The sequence below is a fragment of the Cervus canadensis genome, chromosome 10, assembly GCF_019320065.1.
Source record: "Cervus canadensis isolate Bull #8, Minnesota chromosome 10, ASM1932006v1, whole genome shotgun sequence".
Classification (NCBI taxonomy): Eukaryota; Metazoa; Chordata; class Mammalia; order Artiodactyla; family Cervidae; genus Cervus; species Cervus canadensis.
Window position 1 is genome coordinate 38,746,406 of NC_057395.1, and position 19,470 is coordinate 38,765,875.

General features: G+C 41.5%; 1 pseudogene; it reads left to right on the forward strand.

Annotated features, from left to right (window-relative positions):
- LOC122448891 overlaps nucleotides 1-19,470 on the forward strand; it is a 178,438-nt pseudogene continuing 158,968 nt past the window's right edge.

Genomic DNA, 19,470 nt, shown 5'->3' on the forward strand with positions numbered 1-19,470 from the left:
ATGACCGTGGTGCCCATGGCTAATAACTCAGATTACGAAAAGCCAGCTAAAGATAAGCTGGCAAAGTATTTCAACAGAGAATATAGTATTAGAGGTGAGTTTGTTTTTTTTAATGTAAACTTAATTGTGACTTTTTAATCAATGTAATATGAGAATCTAAAATAGAGATAAACTGGTATGGATATACCTGGACGCAAAATGACAGAGTGGCCAAACTCTTGTCCTGTGAAGATACTTGAATTCTAGTCCTGGCTTTGCTACATATTGACTCTGTAACTACTGACCAGTCACTTAGTCTTTCTGACATGTTTCCTCATGTAAAAGTAAAGACTTGGGAAGGTGACATAATAAGAAATACATGCTTGGTCTCCACCCACAGTTCCTGACACAGAGCTCTTAAACCGCTTGTAACTTCCTGAGTGATGAGACCAATACGAGCCTCTTACAGAGAGTCACCCAACCCTATGGGGTTTCCTAGGCAATAGGCACATCTTTTGTTCTAATGAGGCAATACTCTGCGGGCTCCTGGATGGCTTCAGGTTGGGACTGGTCACTAGAAAGAGTATTTATAGTTTCTGATTAAAAGATTCTCAATATCAAGCCCAGAGGTTAATCAATAAAAGGACAGTGCACATAAACGCTGTATTAGAAGAGGAGGGTTACAGCACAGCCAAAGAAAAGAGAAAGTGAAGGACAAAGGCATTGCCAGGCCCCATGAATGGATGGGAGGGAGCAGGACACTGAAATGGCGACAACCAGAGTAGATCAGAGAACTGGCATAGGTGAGGAAAAGGGACAGGTTAAGGAGGAATCTTCACTAACACTAAGGAATTGTTTCCAGGGTCTTAAAATGGCTTACTGCCACAAGACTGTGCTTTTCAGAACTTACAAGTAGCTTACAGTAAACTCTCTTAGGTCCCTTCCAACTCAGCATTTTACTAATCTTGGTAACTGAGTTGAAGAGCAAAACTTAACAAGCACCTACACCTTGAAGAATCCATTGATTGTGTTAGGAATGTGTAAGCTGGAGTACAGGCTAAAGTGAAAGAAAGTGGAAAGTTGCTCAGTTGTGTCCAACTTTTATAGTCCATGGAATTCTCCAGAATACTGGAGTGGGTAGCCTTTCCCTTCCCCAGGGGATCTTCCCAACCCAGCGATTGAACCCAGATCTCCTGCATCACAGGCGGATTCTTTATGAACTGAGTTAGCAGGGAAGCCCGTAGGGAGTAAAGGCTAAGCTGCTGTAATAAAGAGACCTCAGAATACAGTAGTTCACATAAGAAAGACGTTCATTTCTTTCCTGCTTAATAATTCAAAGAGACCTGGGTAATAGGGGTGTAGGGGCAGATGGCTATATTCCAGATAGTGAGTCAGACCCAAGCTGTAGGGTTGATTGACCAATCTCAAGTTATGGTTTCCAATTCTGGATCCATTTCTGTTGCTATTGCTTCCTATCCAGGGAGAAGGGGAAGAAATGAAGTCCAGAGAAGGAACTTATCTTTAACTCAGTAGTGCCAGAGTTGACATATTTACTTCATAGCTCTTTGACCTGAGGTCTTCCCAAGCCATATGCTGTGTGTGTCATATATGCTCAGCTGTGTCCAACTCTGTGACTCTATGAAATGTAGCCCACAGGCTCCTCCTCTGTCCATGGGATTCTCTAGGCATGAATACTGGAGTGGGTTGCCATTTCCTACTCCACGGGATCTTCCCAACCCAGGGATCGAACCTGGGTCTCCTGCATCTCCTGCACCAACAGGTGGATTCTTTACCACTGCACCACCTGGGAACTATTTACTTTTCAGAGTCCTCAAATAGCTGCTCCAAATATATGTTCCAGGTTTTACAACTTCATTCAGTGTCAGGAAGCATTTAACAGGAGGCTTCCTGTGTGCTGTTTTGGATCTGTCAGGAATCCTCTGGTCCTTATTAATTCCTGAATATTCATGAATATTCAGGAATTAAGAGGAGAGGCACGCCTTTCCCGGGACTAAGGAATCCAGGCTTTTCTCATTACGGTGATAAGTACCCTCTTCCTTTTTATGAACCATACGGTAAAAAGTGATTGTTTGCAACTCTCTTTGATAGGAATTGCCTTATGTTTTGTAAGTCTGGAATTTTAATCTTTATCTTTGCTGAGAATAACTACCTTGTAAGACAGTATATGTGCCCACACCATGTTGATTAAAACACCTTTGCTCCATCGGAGCTTTGGTCCCTGTGTCTTTCTCTCTCTCTCTTACTTTCTTATCGTCGACTCCAGACCACCAGGTTTCGGTCCATTAAAGGACCAGCAATTCAGTGGGAGGGAAAGGGTAGAATACACTTATTCCCTCTTACCTGAAACTGGATCCCTTGACCTTTGGATCCCTTGACCTTTGGAGCCTTTGGAATTTCTGGCTCTCTATTGTATTCACAGGACTAGCACTATTGAGTAAGAGGAGGGCCACCCCTGTCAAAAGCTCAAACTTCTCTTTCATGAATCTATTTAAAACATATTGATTAAAAAAAAATATTGATTGAGTTTATAATATACAATTCACATCTTTGATACACATGGGGAACATTGTCAAAACTCGTCTCATGAGAATAAAACTTCTCAGTCCAGAAGGAGCATCCATTTAGGCTGCCAGCCCAGCACATCAAAATCTCTTGCCCTTTGCTCTCACTTGAGCGTGCTTTTGTTAGGTGTAGCTACGGTTCCAGTACACCAGAGTCATTGACACACACAGAACACAGCAGGACTAGGCCCTAACCTGACTCTCTTTGACCCAGAGGTCCTGAGGGCTCAGGCCTTCCCTACTATCAATGCTAGGGTGTTAGCGTCTTCTGGCTTTCTAGCCAGCTGGCTGGACCTTCTTCCCGCTTCATCCCTGCCAGCCCCATTTCCAGGGGACTGGGTCTTGTTGTTCTTTCTCTCTAGTTCTGAGATAATTCTGAGAACAACCTGACTCTCTATCTGTACTCCCACTGTCCTCGTGCTAAAGCATGCCTGTATCTTTGTCCTTTAGATCAGGTTCTCCTTGTTGATAAACTGGACTGAATATGTTCCCTTTTGTTAGTTTTGGTCTTTTATTGCTATGAAAATTCTCCCACCTTCTATTTATGATACTTTTTATATCTGCTTAATGCACTGACTAGCATTTCAGAAAAAAAAATTAAATAATAATGATAATAACGTGGGTCATTGTTTCTAGTTCCTAATTTTTATAGGGGGCTTTTCTGGTGGCTCAGTGGTAAAGAATCCACCTGCCAGTGCAGGAGACTCAGGTTCAACCCCTGGGTCAGAAAGATCCCCTGGAGAAGTAATTGGCAATGCACTCCAGTAGTCTTGCTTGAGAAATCACATGGACAGAGGAGCGTGGCAGCCTACAGTCCATGCGGTCACAAATAGCTGGACACAACTTTGCAACTAAACAACAACAGTTTTAATAGGACCATCTATAGAGTTTTACCTACTGTTTATTATTCATCATAGCTTATCAATGTGATGTAATAATGGATTTTGTCATATTATTCTATGCCATGGTAAATGTTGACTGGTTTTGGTAAATTATTCCTCTATATATTTCTGTTCAATTATATTTTCTGGCACATATAAATATATCCCTAAGTGAGACTGATTTATCTTTTCCTGTGAGTCAGTCTCACTTAGAGGTGAAGGAGCACAACAAATTGTCCTAAGATAATCATAGATATATTGATAGCACACATACAGGCAATTCTTGAAGGCAGGTTTATCATGATAGACACATGCTGTTTCTTACTACCCCTAAACCATTTCCCCTTCTTGTTAGCGTTCTCCTAATTTCCTCCAGAAAGTTGTTGTTTAGTTGCATAAGTCATGTCTGTTTCTTTTGCAAGCCCATGGACTATAACCTGCCAGGATCCTCTGTCCATGAGATTTTCCAGGCCAAGAATACTGGAGTGGGCTTCCATTTCCTTCTCCAGGAGATCTTTACAATCCAGGGATTGAACCTGCGTTTCCTGCATTGGCAGGTGGATTCTTTACCACTGAGCCACCAGGAAAGCCCAAACTCTAATGAAGTGCCTCCCTTAATGTCATTTGGGAAAAACTGACCTCCATATCACCAGTTCTAGGAAGAGGCACACAACCAAATCTGAGCTAATCAGCTCACTCCCCTAGTCAAAGTGTGTTAGTTCATGGCTGGACATGTTTCAATGGGATGAAATTCTAGGACTCTTACTGAAATTTTCAGAAGAGAAAAATCCATTTTACAAGAGATGCTGAAAGGTTAGGACATGGGGGTGCAGCTACTGGGAGCTTGAATAAGGAATAAGGAATTTGAATAAAAAATAGAACTCAGAAGAGGAAAGCAGAACCAAGATATGGAAACAAAAAGCTCCTGATCAAGCTGATTGAGCCAATTACTCACAGATCATTCTGTTACTTAAGCCAGTGAAAGTCGCTCAGTGGTGTCTGTGTCTGACCCTTTACGACCCCATGGACTATACAGTCTGTGGCAGAATACTAGAGAAGGTAGCCTTTCCCTTCTCCAGGGAATCTTCCCAACCCAGGGATCCAACCCAGGTCTCCAGCATTGCAGGTGGACTCTTTACCATTTGAGCCACCAGGGAAGCCCAGGAATACTGGAGTGGGTAGCGTATCCCTTTTCCAGTGGATCTTCCCGACCCAGGAATCGGCCAAGGGTTGATTGCAGGCGGATTCTTTACCAACTGAGCTGTCAGGGAAGCCATGTAAGCCAGTAGTTCCTCCTTTTAAAGAAAATCATGAAATATTTTAAACATATAGATATGAGTAGAGAATTGTATGATGAAAGCCAGCTTAATCAAATCTGTTAAGCATCTATACTTTAGATGTCTTAAAAATAAAGGATTAAAGACAGATTTGAGACACTCTGATCCCACTTCTCAGCCCAGAGACAGTTTCTGTCATAAATTCAGGCTTCATCATGCCCATACATGACATTATATATTTTTTTTACTACCTATCTATCCTTAAGCTTCTTTTTTTAATGTATTTTTTAACTTTATAATTTTATCAAATTGTATAGACCGTTCTTCATTTTGACCCTGTCAAGTTATATTTATGTTCAGTGTTATGTTTTGGAGATTTAACTACGTGGTGAGATGAGCTGTAGTTCACTTCCAGTACTGTAGTCATCGTTCTCGCTCTGGTGTTTCTGGTATTTTGCTAATGTGTCTTTTTTCTCTCAAGTCAGGGTGAGTTTGAGTTTCCCTTACTTGTCAACCAGAAAGTCCTTAATTGATCCATTCAGGAAACAAGTGGCTCTCTTTTGTCTCTGATTTTACTGTCAACAAGTAGCAGTCACTCACCAGCTTCATTTTGGTAGTGGCCAGTGGTGATGGGAGGGGAAGAGTGAAGTGAGGAGACTGGGCTTGCTGAAGGTGGCTGGCTGGAAAGAGCTCATCCCAGAAGTTCAGCTCAGGGAGTCCAGAGAGAGGTGTGAGCACTGACAGGGTCATGGAGGCCATCACTCGCAGAAAACAATCAGTCCTTGTTTTGTTTGATGTCATCATGTGCCTGCTTTCTCTGGAGGCTTTCTCTACCATAGGACGTGTTGGGTCCAGAAGATGTTCTTGGAACTGTATCCTGCCTCCACTACTTGAGTGATGCAGTAACTGAAGGGTGGGCAGTGGTGGGAAAGCATCTCAGAGGTGACTTGTCACCTGGCCTGGGGCTCATATACAGATAAGAACTTAGCCCCAAATATCTCTGACCCCTGTTATATCTTTCTTCACAAGTTTCAAAGAAAGGAATTGGAAATCCCACCTTTTCTTTCTGTTCTTGTCTCTACATACTGCTTTTCTTTTTCCTTTCATTTCAGTTGCTCTTCATGTTCCTTTTAACCTAATATTTTCCTCTGTTGAAGGCTAGGAGAATACACTGAGTGATCTGCTCAGAATGATCAAAGAGATGTTTTTGCTGGAAGTAAATGTATACCACTTGATAAATTTATCTTTAAGCCCCAGCGTCGAAACTGGGCCCAAGGCAAACAAGTTCATCCTCCCATAGTAAAACCCCTAGGGAGTCACCAACATTGGGGGCAGTCCTGCCTGATGGAACTTGCTGAAATACTACTACTGGTATATTGTTAACATGATTGTGTCTAGGCAGACCTTAGTTGTGAACTGAATGGGACCAGATAGAGGCACATGTTGGCGCTGCAGAAGACAGAGCACCCCCGGGCAGCATCCTGCTGAGTAGACCTTCATCATGGGGATCCCAGGTGGCCTGACCATTCCCGTCCAATGCTCAATGGAAGAAAATTGGGAGATAATGGAGGTATTTTGCCAATTTCTGATAACTTAAGTATTAAATCCTTGCTTAAAAAAAAAAAATGCCCTACCCTATGTTTGAAAGGTGGCTAGGGAATCAAGTTTAGTCTGCATGTTTGGTCACCCTCAGAACATTAGTGTGGTTTCTGAGATGCCTAAAACTGAAATGGAAGAGAGCTCCAACTTCTCCAGTAGAGAAGCTGCAATGCTTTTCAACCCTCCAGAAACCTGGAACTTTTAAACTATCGATGCTGGATCCTATCCCTCAAGAGATGCTGATGTCATTGGTTTGGGGCGGCCATGATTTTTGTTTTGGGGGTTGGGAAAAGTGAAAGTCACTCAGTTGTGTCCAACTCTTTGTGATCCCATGGACTATACAGTCCATGGAATTCTCCAGGCCAGAATACTGGAATGGGTAGCCTTTCCCTTCTTCAGGGCATCTTCTCAACCCAGGAATCGAACCCAGGTCTCCTGCATTGCAAGCAGATTCTTTACCAGCTGGGCCACAAAGGAAGTTGGGGGAGGGTAGTAATTCTTCAGATAATTCTCACAGGCTTCCAAGGATGAGATTCACCTGGGGGAGAGAATTCTACAAGTTCAGGGTCTCATGTGCATTGAGACAGTGTAAAGTGGTGGTGTTGGTGATTCCGGGAGCAACATGGTATTAGTGTGAGCTCTGCTGGAAGAGCTGTAATTACTTATCAGAAGAGATAACACTCATAGAACTCAAAGACACTGGGGAGTTCTTGAGTGACTAGGAGAGAACCCCACTGGGGAAGACTGAGGCTCTAGGAGACCCCAGGAAGAGGACCTAGGAAGTCTTTCTGTCCTCTTGAACCCCTAACCACAGTATTAACACTGTGGTTAATACAGTGTTAATGTAGCGACATGAGTCACTACATGCTCAGTAACTTGTGTACAAATAATGTGAACCATTGTGCTTCATATGGTAAAACTTCTGATCAAATGCAACACAGCAATAAAACCCAGTTACTCACTGCAGTGTTCTTGGTTAGAAAGCACATGCTGGCATATACAAACCTGTCATTTAGAAAAATTGGTAGAGGGAACAAAGAGGTTCTGGAAAGCTTGTGATGTTCTGCTTCTTGTTCTAGATGTTGATTACACAAGTGTGTTCAGCTTATAAAAATTAATTGGGATGCATATATATAAAGTGTACACTGTTTTCAGTTTGTATTTTATACTTCAAAAGGAAGTATTAAAAAAAAAATTAAAACCAGCTAACCACTGCTTCCTTTCATTAGGTGCATGGGGGTGGCTAGACAATTCTTATCGATGGGAAAACAAATGTCTGTGTTGAACTCTTCCACTCACAGAGCTTGGGAGGAGGAATATGGGGGTGGTCTGGGGACACAGGACACGTAGAGAGTGCAAGGACTGCCAGTCCTTCAGAGCTACACAGGGTGAGCTCCTGAGGAGACGGGTTTCCATTTGTCAGAGTGACAGATGCATCTCTGAATATGCAGAAAAGTGAAAAAGTGAAAGTATTAGTCACTCAATCTTGTAAGTCTTTGCAACCCCTATGGACTGTAGCCCGCCAGTCTTCTCTGTCCCTGGGACTCTCCAGGCAAGAATACTGGGGTAGGTAGCCATCCCCTTCTCCAGGGGATCTTCCCGACCCAGAGATGGAACATGGATATCCTGCACTGCAGGCGGATTCTTTACCATCTGAGCCACCAGGAAGATGGACCCCAACCTGAGGAGGGAGTGAAAAGCTAATTGCTCTGCATATGAAGGAAATCTAATTTAGGAGAGAGCCAACGGTGAAAGGATCTGGAGAATCGGAGAATAAGAGGGGATACCCAAGGGACAGGACTGATTAACCTGTGTGATAGAAGATTGAAGCCTGGGGAAAGGATGACCAGAAGAATGGGATGAACTCTGAGATGCAGCAGCCAAAGAAATTTTGAGAAAAGAGGCATCTAGTATTTAATACTCAATTGTTCATGTGGCTACAATGAAAACCCCTTCCATTGTTGCAAATCCCCAGGAACATCTGCTACCCTAGTTACACTTGCCCTCTAGTGTTACAAATCAGCCAGATGGAAGGGTAATGTAACTCACTGATCCAGGGGGAGTGTGGGATGATTTGGTTAACTGGCCTTCTTAGGACACTGAATTGAATTTTATTTTAATGATGCTACATACCTGCAACTTGGTGATTTGAGGCCAGACTCTTACGCTGTAGAAATGTGACATCACCATAAAAAAATGAAGTGGGCCCTTAAGGTGACAGTTAATTCTAACACATGGATTATAACTGCTATTTTCACCCTCAAGTACAAGAGATCAGTGCCTCACTGGCAGCTGTTATGTAGGGTAAGTAAAGGTTGAAGTCAAGATGCTAAGTTAGAGTTCTAGGGAAAGATTAACATCTGTAAGCTTGTTTCCTCATCTACAAATGTAGGGAAATAACTCTCCTGTAGAAATTATCCAAGATCTAAGTAAAAGAATGTATTTGAAGCAATGGAGAATTGCACATGTATTTGTAGCAAAATGTATTTGTAGCAAATGGCACATAGTAAATACCCAATAAACATTACCTCCTTTCCTTCTTTCACCTCATAATATTGTATATAGAAGTATTTTTTACAAGTATTTTTTAACTTGTAAAGTCATAAAGGTGGCTCAGACAGTAAAAAATCTGCCTGCCCTGCAAAAGACCTGGGTTTGATCCCTGGGTCAGGAAGATCCCCTGAAGGAGGAAATGGCTACCCATTCCAGTATTCTTGCCTGGAGAATTTCATGGACAGAGGAGCCTGGTGGGCTGCAGTCCATGGGGTTACAAAGAGTCAGACATGACTGAGCGAATACAGAGAGAGAAAGTCATAAACATTGTTGGTTAAATTAGTGAGAACTAACATTTGCTGATTATTTGTAAAGTATATTACTTTAGGAGAGAAAACTTCCAGAAGTAGAAACAGTATTTTTATGCAGTAAGTGAAATGAATGGTCCAGTGGTTTTCTACCAGGATTGATTTTGCTTTCCAGTGGACTTTGCAATGTCTGGAGGCATTTCTGGTTGTCAGGAGTAGGAGATGCTTTTGGCATCTAGTGAGCAGAGACTAGGGATGCTGCTGAACATCCTACAATACACAGGACACAGTCCTACAGCAAAGAATTATTCAGCTCAAAATGTGGACAGCACCACTGTTGAGAAATCTTGTTTTGACAGTAAGGCAGGTTAGCCTGGTTAGTCTTGATTTCAACTTTGTTGATGCCCAAGTACCTATTAACATTCCTGATCCTTAATGTATTCCTTCCTAGGCCTGTGAACTCTCATAATGAATGGGAAAATTCCTTTCTAAATTGACCCCTATAATTATATATTTAGGCATATAAATTCTTCACCTGTAATAGCAGTACAAAGCTTGTGTTCTGCCCAGAAAAGTCTAGAAAACGCTGCCAGTAGACACCCTTCCACGACCCACTAGAGGATCTATTTTATTTTGTAATGTGTCACCATTTCATAGGCCTGAACAGTGCTGCCTATCTCAGACAATACTCAGTAGACCAAATTCCACCATCCCCTACTCATTTCATGATTCAACTATGAGGATGGAGCTCTTTCTGGTAGAGAAGGTGATGGCTTCTCTACCAGGGTGAAAAACCGTCCTTGATAACAAAAACCCCAGGTCTTCATTTTAGAGATCAGAATGAGAGGACTCCAAGCTAGGAAAAAAAAATTCTTCAGAAACATGTCTACTATTAAAGAGTAATTGTCAGGAACGTTCTTTCTGGTTGTGGCTCTAACAGAGTACAGCTGGTAACTGGTGGTGACTAAGCCATTCAGTAGTGTAGCGTTAGTTGCTCAGTCATGTCCGACTCTCTGTGACCCCCACGGACTGTAACCTGCCAGGCTCCTCTGTCCGTGGTATTCTCCAGGCAAGAATAATGGAGTGGGTTGCCATTTCCTTCTCCAGAGGATCTTCTCAACCCAGGGATCAAACCTGGGTCTCCTGTACTGCAGGCGGATTCTCTGCTGTCTGAGCTACAGGGAACTAAGCCATTAGGTCTGCTCTGTTCAGCTTCTTCACCTCCAATTGTCCAGACAGATGGGGACAGATTAAATGGACAAAGGGGGTGATTAAATAGTTAATCCCACCAAGGAATCACAAGGAGAGAGAAAAGTATGGGAGAATCTGTATAATGATCACTCAGGAAAGCAGGCTTGCTTTGCGACAAAATCACGCAGCAGAAGCAGGAGACATGCCCCCGAACAATAAAACAATGATGGAATGAGACTTACATCTAGCCCATTGAAGTCTGCATGCTAATGATCCTTGGGAAGAGGCTTCTTCTGCCTGTATTAAGAGCAGAAACATAGGGCAAAGGTGACATTATACCTGAACCCTGAGATAACTTATCATGTTTCAGTATATGTTACCGCCCTTTTGCTCATTTCCATAGCTCTGTAACAGTCCTGGTTGGGCCAAGCAGGGTCAAAAACTCCCTTGCCCAATGTGTAGGAGGAGTTAATGATGAAAGACTCCAAGAATGATGAAAGACTCTCACCCTCCCCACTTTTCCTTTATTATAAAACTATAGTCCACTCAGCTCTTGGTGCGTTACCCTTCTGCCTGCCCTCTTGTATCTCTCACAAGCATCCTATACTGTTAAGGGCACTTCTTACCTGTCACTTTGCCTCTCAGTGAATTCTTTCTTTGCAGAAACATAAAGAATCTGAGCTTCAGTAAGTCCTGAGACCAGGTATGCAGTTTCAATCAGAAGACTGTGGGTTTAAGTACCCTCTTAAGCCCAGGGATTGTGGGTTCAAGTTCCATCTGAGGTGCAGCAGGTTTGAATCCCATCCAAGGAGTGTGGCTTCAAGACCACCGCAGCTGCTTTCCTATGCCTGGCTCCAGTGACAGAGCTTGGAGCTCCATCAGCAAGACCAGAGCTGGATCAGGGCAGAGAATGCTGAGAAAGTGGGGTGGAACAGGCAGCCTGGAGTTGTCCTGGAGTAGTAATGATCCTCTCCTTAACTTTGGATTTTCACAGCACACTATTTATTGGATCCTTTTAACAACCCAATGATGTAGGCAAGATAAACAATTTTATCCCTAGCTTACAGATCAAAGAAGCAGACCTATAAAGTTTGAGTGTCTTGTTCTAAATTGTGTGGCTATTAAGTGCTTAGGATCCAGATCGAAGTTCTTGGAGTTCTGTACACAAACATGTAAAGTTTACCTTATGGTCCTTTCCTTCCAGTTCTCTTGATTTGAGTTCCTTGTCTCAGTGGCGAAGAACTGGAGGTGCCAGACTGGAATAGTAGGGATGCAGAAAAGGGGAAAAAAATCCTTCACCAGAACAAACAGACCTTAACTCATTGGTGTTCTCCAAACCGAAAAAGGAGCAGTCTTATAAAAATCTTCAAGAAAATTATTTGTTTCCTAAAAAGTCATTTTCATACTGTAATCAATCATCCTGGAAAGATTTTTTTCAATTAGCCTTTAAGTAAAATAATGTAATTTTTTTTTCCTAATTTTACTCTACTACTCTAATTTAAACCATATTACTGTGATTTAATTTATTTTTTCCAGGATGATTATTTTAAACATTTGAAGACAGCTTGTTCTAAGTTAGCAATATCATGGCCTGAATGCATAAACTTACCCTTCATTAACTCTCTCAGCTATTCATTCTCCCATGAAAGAATTTGTATGTAGTTCCCTTAACTTCCTCTTCCTCAAATGTTCAGTGTGATTATTTTCAACAGAACATACAGATCTTTTTTACTTTCTTAGAATGTGGAGTCATACTTGTTCCAGTTACAGGAAGTCATTTTGATGAGGGTTTTATTGTGTTCATGTGTTCGAAGGTAGTTTTAATTTTATTTTTGTTTGTTTTCACGGTAGTTAAAAGTTTCATAGTGAACTCTTAGTGCTATTTAAAGTTAGTTTTTTTTAAAATATATAGTTACAAAATTACAGTTTATCTTTATAACTGTGAAGAACAAAACCAAGAATGTAGTATTCCCATAGCAGTAGAAAGGTGCTGAAATAAAAATATGCACCGTCGAACTTCTAGAAATGGGCTTCCCTGGTGGCTCAGTGGTAAAGAATCTGCCTGCCAATGCAGGCGACACAAGAGACACAGGTTCCATCCCTTGATTGGGAAGATCCCCTGGACACAGAAATGGTAACCCACTCCAGTATTCTTGCCTGAAAAATTCCATGGAAAAAGGAGCCTGTTGGCTATAGTCCATAGGGTGGCAAGGAATTGGACATGACTTAGCAACTAAACAACAACAATTTCTAGAAACACAACTCAAGAGTTATCCTGTTACTCCTTTTTGCTACCATACTTTGTAAACTCATAGCTTCAAAGACATAGGATTCATTCACTACCTCCTGTAGTAAGAGAGCATCAGCTGAAGAAAAAATAAAACTATTTTGTCCTGATTTCATCTGCTTTGTCCATGGAAAAAATGTCACCTGCCATATCAGTGAACAAAGGATATCGAAGCCATCAAGTCGTCATAATACAGCCAAGGACAATGAACCCTGAGGGAACTCAATTGGAAAAAGATGCCTGCCATCTAGTGGTCAACTGCTGCAGTTGACCACCCCGCCCCGCCCCCCCCCCACCCCACCCCAACAATGTATCCCAAGGAGACTCAGGATGAGAAAGCATAGGATATTGACCCCATTAGCTAAAGTGCAGATCAAAGCAATGATTGCAGTGAGCCCAGACTGTTGAATCTTCCCATACAAAAAAAATGCTAAGTTATTTACCTTGAGATATCTGTATTTTTTTTTTTTTTAAGTTACCAGTAATCTCTTGAAGTTCTATCTATGTGGTCTTTGTTACAAAAACTGCTATCTATCCTGGCTGTCTCCTCTCCTCACCTTGTCGGAGTGTTCCCTGAGTAATGTGAGAGTTCTGTCTCCCAGGCTTGAAGTCCTCAGAGTGTCTGCTGAATAAAACATAACTCTCAATTTTTAGGTTGTGCTTTTTTTTTTTCTTTTAGTCAACAACTTCTAAGAGAAAACAGGGAGGCAGATATTTGAGAAGCCACTATGAACTTAGAAAAATTCAGCACAGATTAAACATAGGGGCAAGAATATCACTGAATGCAACTGATTTGCTGAAGTTCATAGGCTCTCTAGCATTTCAACCCTTGTCTATGTTTGAACTACACACTGCTTTTCTTATAACTCAATGTTTCTTTGTTATTGTGTAGTCTCTAAGTTATGTCTGACTCTTTGCAACCCCAAGGTCTGTAGTCCACCAGACTCCTCTGTCCATGGGATTTTTCAGGCAAGTATACTGGAGTGGGTTGCTATTTTCTTCTTCATTTCCTTCCTGACCCGGGGGTCGAAGCCACATCTCCTGCTTGGCGGTGGATGGATTCTTTACCACTGGGCTACATGGGAAGGCTGAATGTTTCTTTTCTCATCTTCAGTCCATTTTCTAAGACAGCAACAATTTTTATTATTGCTGGAAAATGCCTGCTTCAGTGAACAGTGAATTTCTTGGGGCCACACAAACCAAACCAAGAATCAATCAATCAGTCTCTCTCTCACACACACACACACATACACATATTTTTATTGTGAAATATTACCTATGTCTAAAATGTACATGTATAGTTTAACAAATAGTTTAAAACTATGTGCCAGTACAACCACCACCCAGGTCAAAAAACAGAAATTTTCTAACACAGAAGTGACTCATCTGTGCTGTCTTTCCTACTCCCAACTCCTCTCCCATCCATGAGAGGATACCACTTATCTAGACTTTTATGCTAACCATTTTCTGCTTTACAATATATTATCATCATACATGCATGTATCCATAGATAATGTGTTTAGTTTTGCTTGTTTTCAAATTTCTTAAGTGGGATGATAAATTTTCTCTTGCTCTTAATTTTTTAAATAAGATGTATCTATTTTGTGTACAGCTGTAATTTATCCAATTTCATTGCTATAAACTGTACTTTATAAAAATCCCACATTATCTTTATCCTGTCTGCCAGTGATGACAGTTTGAATTGTTTCCAGTTTGGGGTAATTTTATCAAAAACACTGCTGTGAACTTTCTTGTGTATGTATCAGGGTATAGCTAGGAGTGAAATTTCTGTGTCATACCTGGTAAGCATATCCTGAACATAACCATGTAGTGTGAAACTACCTCCCCAAGCTGTTTTGTCATGACGTCACATCTGACTCTTGAGCAACCCCATGGACTGGAGTCCTCCAGGCTCCTCTGTCCATGGAATTCTCCAGGTAAGAATACTGGAGTGGGTAGCTATTTCCTCCTCCAGCGGATCTTCCCAACCCAGTAATTGAACCCAAGTCTCCTGCATCTCCTGTACTGGCAGGCAGATTCTTTACCACTGTGCCACCTAGGAAGCCCACTTAAAACGGTAAATGTCTCTGAAATTTTTAATTTTTTTTTCCTCTAAAGGTTTTATATATCCCTAGTCTGATGTATTCATAAATAATTGACTTCGTTTGATGCTATTGTAAATCATAATTTTAAGAATTTGCTGCTTTACAGAAATACAGTTGAAATTTGTGTACTGATTTTATATGGAGCTACCTTGCTAAACTCTCTTACTGACTCTAATATTTTGTGAATTACATTGTTTCATCTACAAACACAACCATGTCATACCTGAATTATGCCAGTTTTATTTCTTCCTTTCCAATCATCAAACTTTTGTGCCTTCCTCTTGCTTTATTGCTCTGCCTAGGAGCACTACTAAAATGCTGAATTGAAATAGTAGTAATGAACATTCTTGTCTTTTCTTGAACTCAAAGGGGAGCTTCCAATGACTCATCATCATATCTGAAATTTATGGAAGGTTTCTGGGTTGTTTACAAATAATTTTTCTTCTATTCACAATTTCTGGGAATTTTTCATCATAAATGGAAATGAATTTTATCAAATACATTTTTCTGGATCTGTTGAGGTAATTATAGGATTTATTTCATTTGTTAATTAATTACATTTATTGTTTTTCTAAAGTTAATCTGCATCTTTGGGCTTCCCTGGTGGCTCAGTGAGAAAGAATCCATCTGCCAATACAGAAGGCATGGGTTTGATTCCTAGTCTGGGAAGATTCCACATGCTGCAGCGCAACTAAGCCCATGTGCCACAACTATTGAGCCTGTGCTCTAGAGCCCGGGAACCACAACTACTAAGCCCAGGAGCCACAGCTACTGAAAGCCCTGCGTCCTAGAGTGCATGCTCTGCAACAAGAAAAGCCACAGCAATGAGAAGCCCGTGCACTGCAAGAAGAGTAACCCCTGCTCGCCGCAACTAGAGAAAGCCTGCATGCAGCAATGAAGACCCAGGATAGCCAAAAATAAATACAAAACTAATTTTTAAGATATCTTCATCTTTTATATAAACCCTTCTTGGCGATGATGGATGATCCTTTTTACATGTTACTCACTTTAATTTGCACGTGAGTTTCTTTTCCTGTGTTGCCCGTGTCAGACTTTAGTATCAAAGTTAAGCTACTCTCACAAAGTAAGTCTTCCCTCTTCTTACTCCTATTATCTCCTATTATCTGGAAGAGTCTGTGTAGTATTTCCTTGAAGGCGACTTTAGTTGTATCCCATTATATTACTGCACCACGTGGGTTGTCATGACAGCTTAGAATCCCAAGGAGCCTTATCCACAGATCAAGTCTTCACAGTCCTGTCAACTCTATCCCATGGGCTTTCGCTGAATACACACTGGTGCTGAGCCAAGGCCTGGGAGCAAGCAAGGAGAGCTGAGAGAAACTTCTGGAGGTTTCATTCAGTGCAAGGCACTGGCTGGCAGCTTCCTATGGCTAAGGGATGTCAGAGTGCTGACACCAGTCCCTTACTGAGAGCACTGCATAGGCTTCCAAAGCCTGAGGGTAGGCTGCAGAGAGACCGCCTGAGTCCCTGATTGAGAATCATAGATGAAAAGCAAAGAGAACTTTCCATGGGCCCCCAAAGCTAGCAGCTAGCCTATAGGGCAGAGAGAGATCTCCCATGATTTAGCAAGCTGGGTGACTTGGCTACAGAACAACAGAACTGTAGGGTCCCATGCCCTGCTGAAGGGAAAGTGCTAGCTCTTCTCTCTAAACATTTGAAGCTAGTAACCTGAATCTAGCAAACCTGAAACAAAGTCCATACTCAGCTCAACTACAGATTAGATGGTAGCTCGGATGGTAAAGAATCTGCCTGCAATGCAGGAGACCTGGGTTCAATCCCTGAGTCAGGAAGATGCCCTGAAGAAGGGAATGGCAGCCCACTCCAGTATTCTTGCCTGGAGAATTCCATGGACAGAAAAGCCTGGCAGCTTATAGTCCATGGGGTCACAAAGAGTCAGACACAACGAAGCAACTAACTCACACACAGATTAGATGAACTCAGGCCCCTAACCAGACGGCCTTATTGAATAATTGAAATGCACTTCTCTGGAAATAAATATTATTAACTTCCATATCCATGTCTTGTCTAATATCAAAAGTTAAGACACATTCAAAGAAGCAAGAACATATGAGCTAGGGTTGGAAAAAGAAATGGTCAATAAAAGCAAACCCAGAGATGGCCCAGATGTTGGGCTTATCAGGCAGGGACTTTCAATAACTATAATAAATAATAAATGTTAAGGGCTCTGGTGGGTAGAAAACGGACACTGCACAAGTAGATGGGCAAAATCCACAGAGAACTGAAAGTTATAGAAATATTAGAAAATATATAACAGATATAAGAATCATTCAATGAATTTGGCCGGCTGGACACAGCAGAGAAAAGAAAATAGTGAACCTTTAGACAAGTCAATTGAAATGATCCAAAATTAAATTAAATAGAGGGAGGGAAAGAGGTTAAAAAGCAACCGAAACTGAGTTCTGCAAGATAATAACAATAGCCAAACACTGTACATGTAATAAAAATCCAAGGAGAAGAGAGTGAGGCACAGGAAAAATTTTAAGAAATAATGGGTGAGAAATTTCTTCAGCTGATTAGTGACACCAAAGATTCAAGAATCTCAGTAGCCTCCAAGCAGAATAAACACAAAGAAAACAGCTGGGGTGAGACTGTTGAACAGTCATGTCCAACTCTTTGTGGCCTCATGGACTGTAGCCCACCAGGCTCCACTGTCCATGGAATTTTTCAGGCAAGAATACTGGAGCAGGTTGCCATTTCCTACTCCAGGGGATCTTCCCGACCCAGGGATTGACCTGCATCTCTTGCATCTCTTGCAGGCAAATTATTTACCGCTAATGCCACCTGGAAAGACCTGACATACCAGGGTCCAACTGTACTAAAATGCAAAGACAAAGAACAGACCTTAAGAGCACCCAGATGGTGAAAAATCTTCACTTTCAGGGAAATGGTAGTAAGGATGATGGCTAAATTCTCTCAGAAATCATGAAGACCAGAGAACACTAGAACCATATCTTCAAAGTCCTAAAAGGAGAATTAGCGGGGTAAAAAGCTAGCAAGCAAAAAAAAAAAAAAAAAAAAAGCTGGCAAGCTAAACTATTATATCCATTGAAAACCTCCTTTAAAAATGAAGGTAAAAACATTACAGAGTACCACTGGAAGAACTCTTTCCCAACAGACAGTCACTGCAAAAAAAGCTAACAGGTTTTAGGTTGAAGGGAAAAGATACCAAGTGGAATCAAGACTCTTAAGACAAAATGAAGGTATCAAAAGGATAATAAGTACGTAATTTTAAACTTGCTTGGCATAAAAGCTTGACTTTAAAACCCAAGTCATGGTCACCAATCCTTTGCCCTAAGGGAACCAGAGCCATTTCCTCTCAGAGTGCAGGCTCTCCAGCTGCAACAAAGAGCTGGCCCTTGTCTCCAGCTCTCTGGTGACCTTGGGAAGGTGGCATAGTGGTAAAGAATCTGCTTGCAAAGCAGGAAACGTGGCTTCAATCCCTGGGTTAGGAAGATCCTCTGGAATTGAACTTGGCAACATACTCCAGTATCCCTGCCTGGAAAATTCCACGGACAGAGGAGCCTGGCTGGCTACATTCCACAGGGGTCACAAAGAGTCAGGGCTATGTCGACTGACCACATCCCCTACAGATGTTATCCTTGGGGCTCTTTCTTTCTTTCCTCTTGACTATATTCTTTAAAAAATCATTTTATATTGAAACAGATCACTACTTGTCTGCACTGTGGCAGAAGTTTTACCGTCTGGGTAGCTCCGGAAAGAAAGGAGCGGCTGGTGGGGCTGGGAGCGGGTCAGTGGGAAAGCTCTGTTCAGCTCACAACAGAGCTCATAAGCAGAAGTCAGTGGCTGAAGGCTTCTTTGGTGTTTTAGTCCAAGAGAGTTCCTTGTTCTGGGCAGGCAGCTGAGGTGAATCGATGCCTTTTGCTTTATTGCTGTTACCGCTGCTGCTTTAGTTTAGAATTCACAGCACAGAGAGCCCCAGAGTGTGTCCCTCAGCCCACCCCAAGGGACTCAATAGGGCACTTGTCTTTCAGTGCTGCAAACAGCATTTTCTTTCCCCCTGAGTTTCCAGCACTGTTTCCAGTTGCTGGCCTTTTGTGTATCTTCTCAGGTATTTTAATGAAAAAGTTAGAGAGGTTACACAGGGAAGTCTAGTTTGATTTTCTTTTACAACTTTTTATTACTTAAATTCATATATATAGGAAAGTTGAAAGAACTTTACAGGAAATTTCCATACTCCTTCCACCTAGATTCAATACCTAAGGTATTGATTTTGCTTATTAATGATAAATTTTAAGACCCACAAAAAATAGCTTAAGCAGATTGTTATTATGCACATTCTCAGGACCTATGAGCATTAAATAGGCTTTATAATGTTAAAAATATTTAACTAGAGAAAAACTGAAGTACAAATAATTTTTCTATAAAGGATATGTCATTACATTAATAAGTGGATAACAGAAGGATTTTAACAATTCATGTTTTATAAAATTTTAATGAGACTTACTTGAATAATTTTTTACAATGATCCACCTCATTCTATAAGATTAAAATTGGTTGAATGATGGGAAAGGAGAAATAAATGACCCAGATGTGAATTTGGGCCTATGTTGTCCCAAGCAAAAATTTGCCTAAACTATAAATCAATTTGGGCTTTCCTGGTGGCTCAGAGAGTAAAGAATCTGCCTGCAATGTGGGAGACTTGGTTTCAATCCCTGGGTTGGGACGATCCCCTGAAGGAGAGCATGGCCACCCACTCTAGGATTCT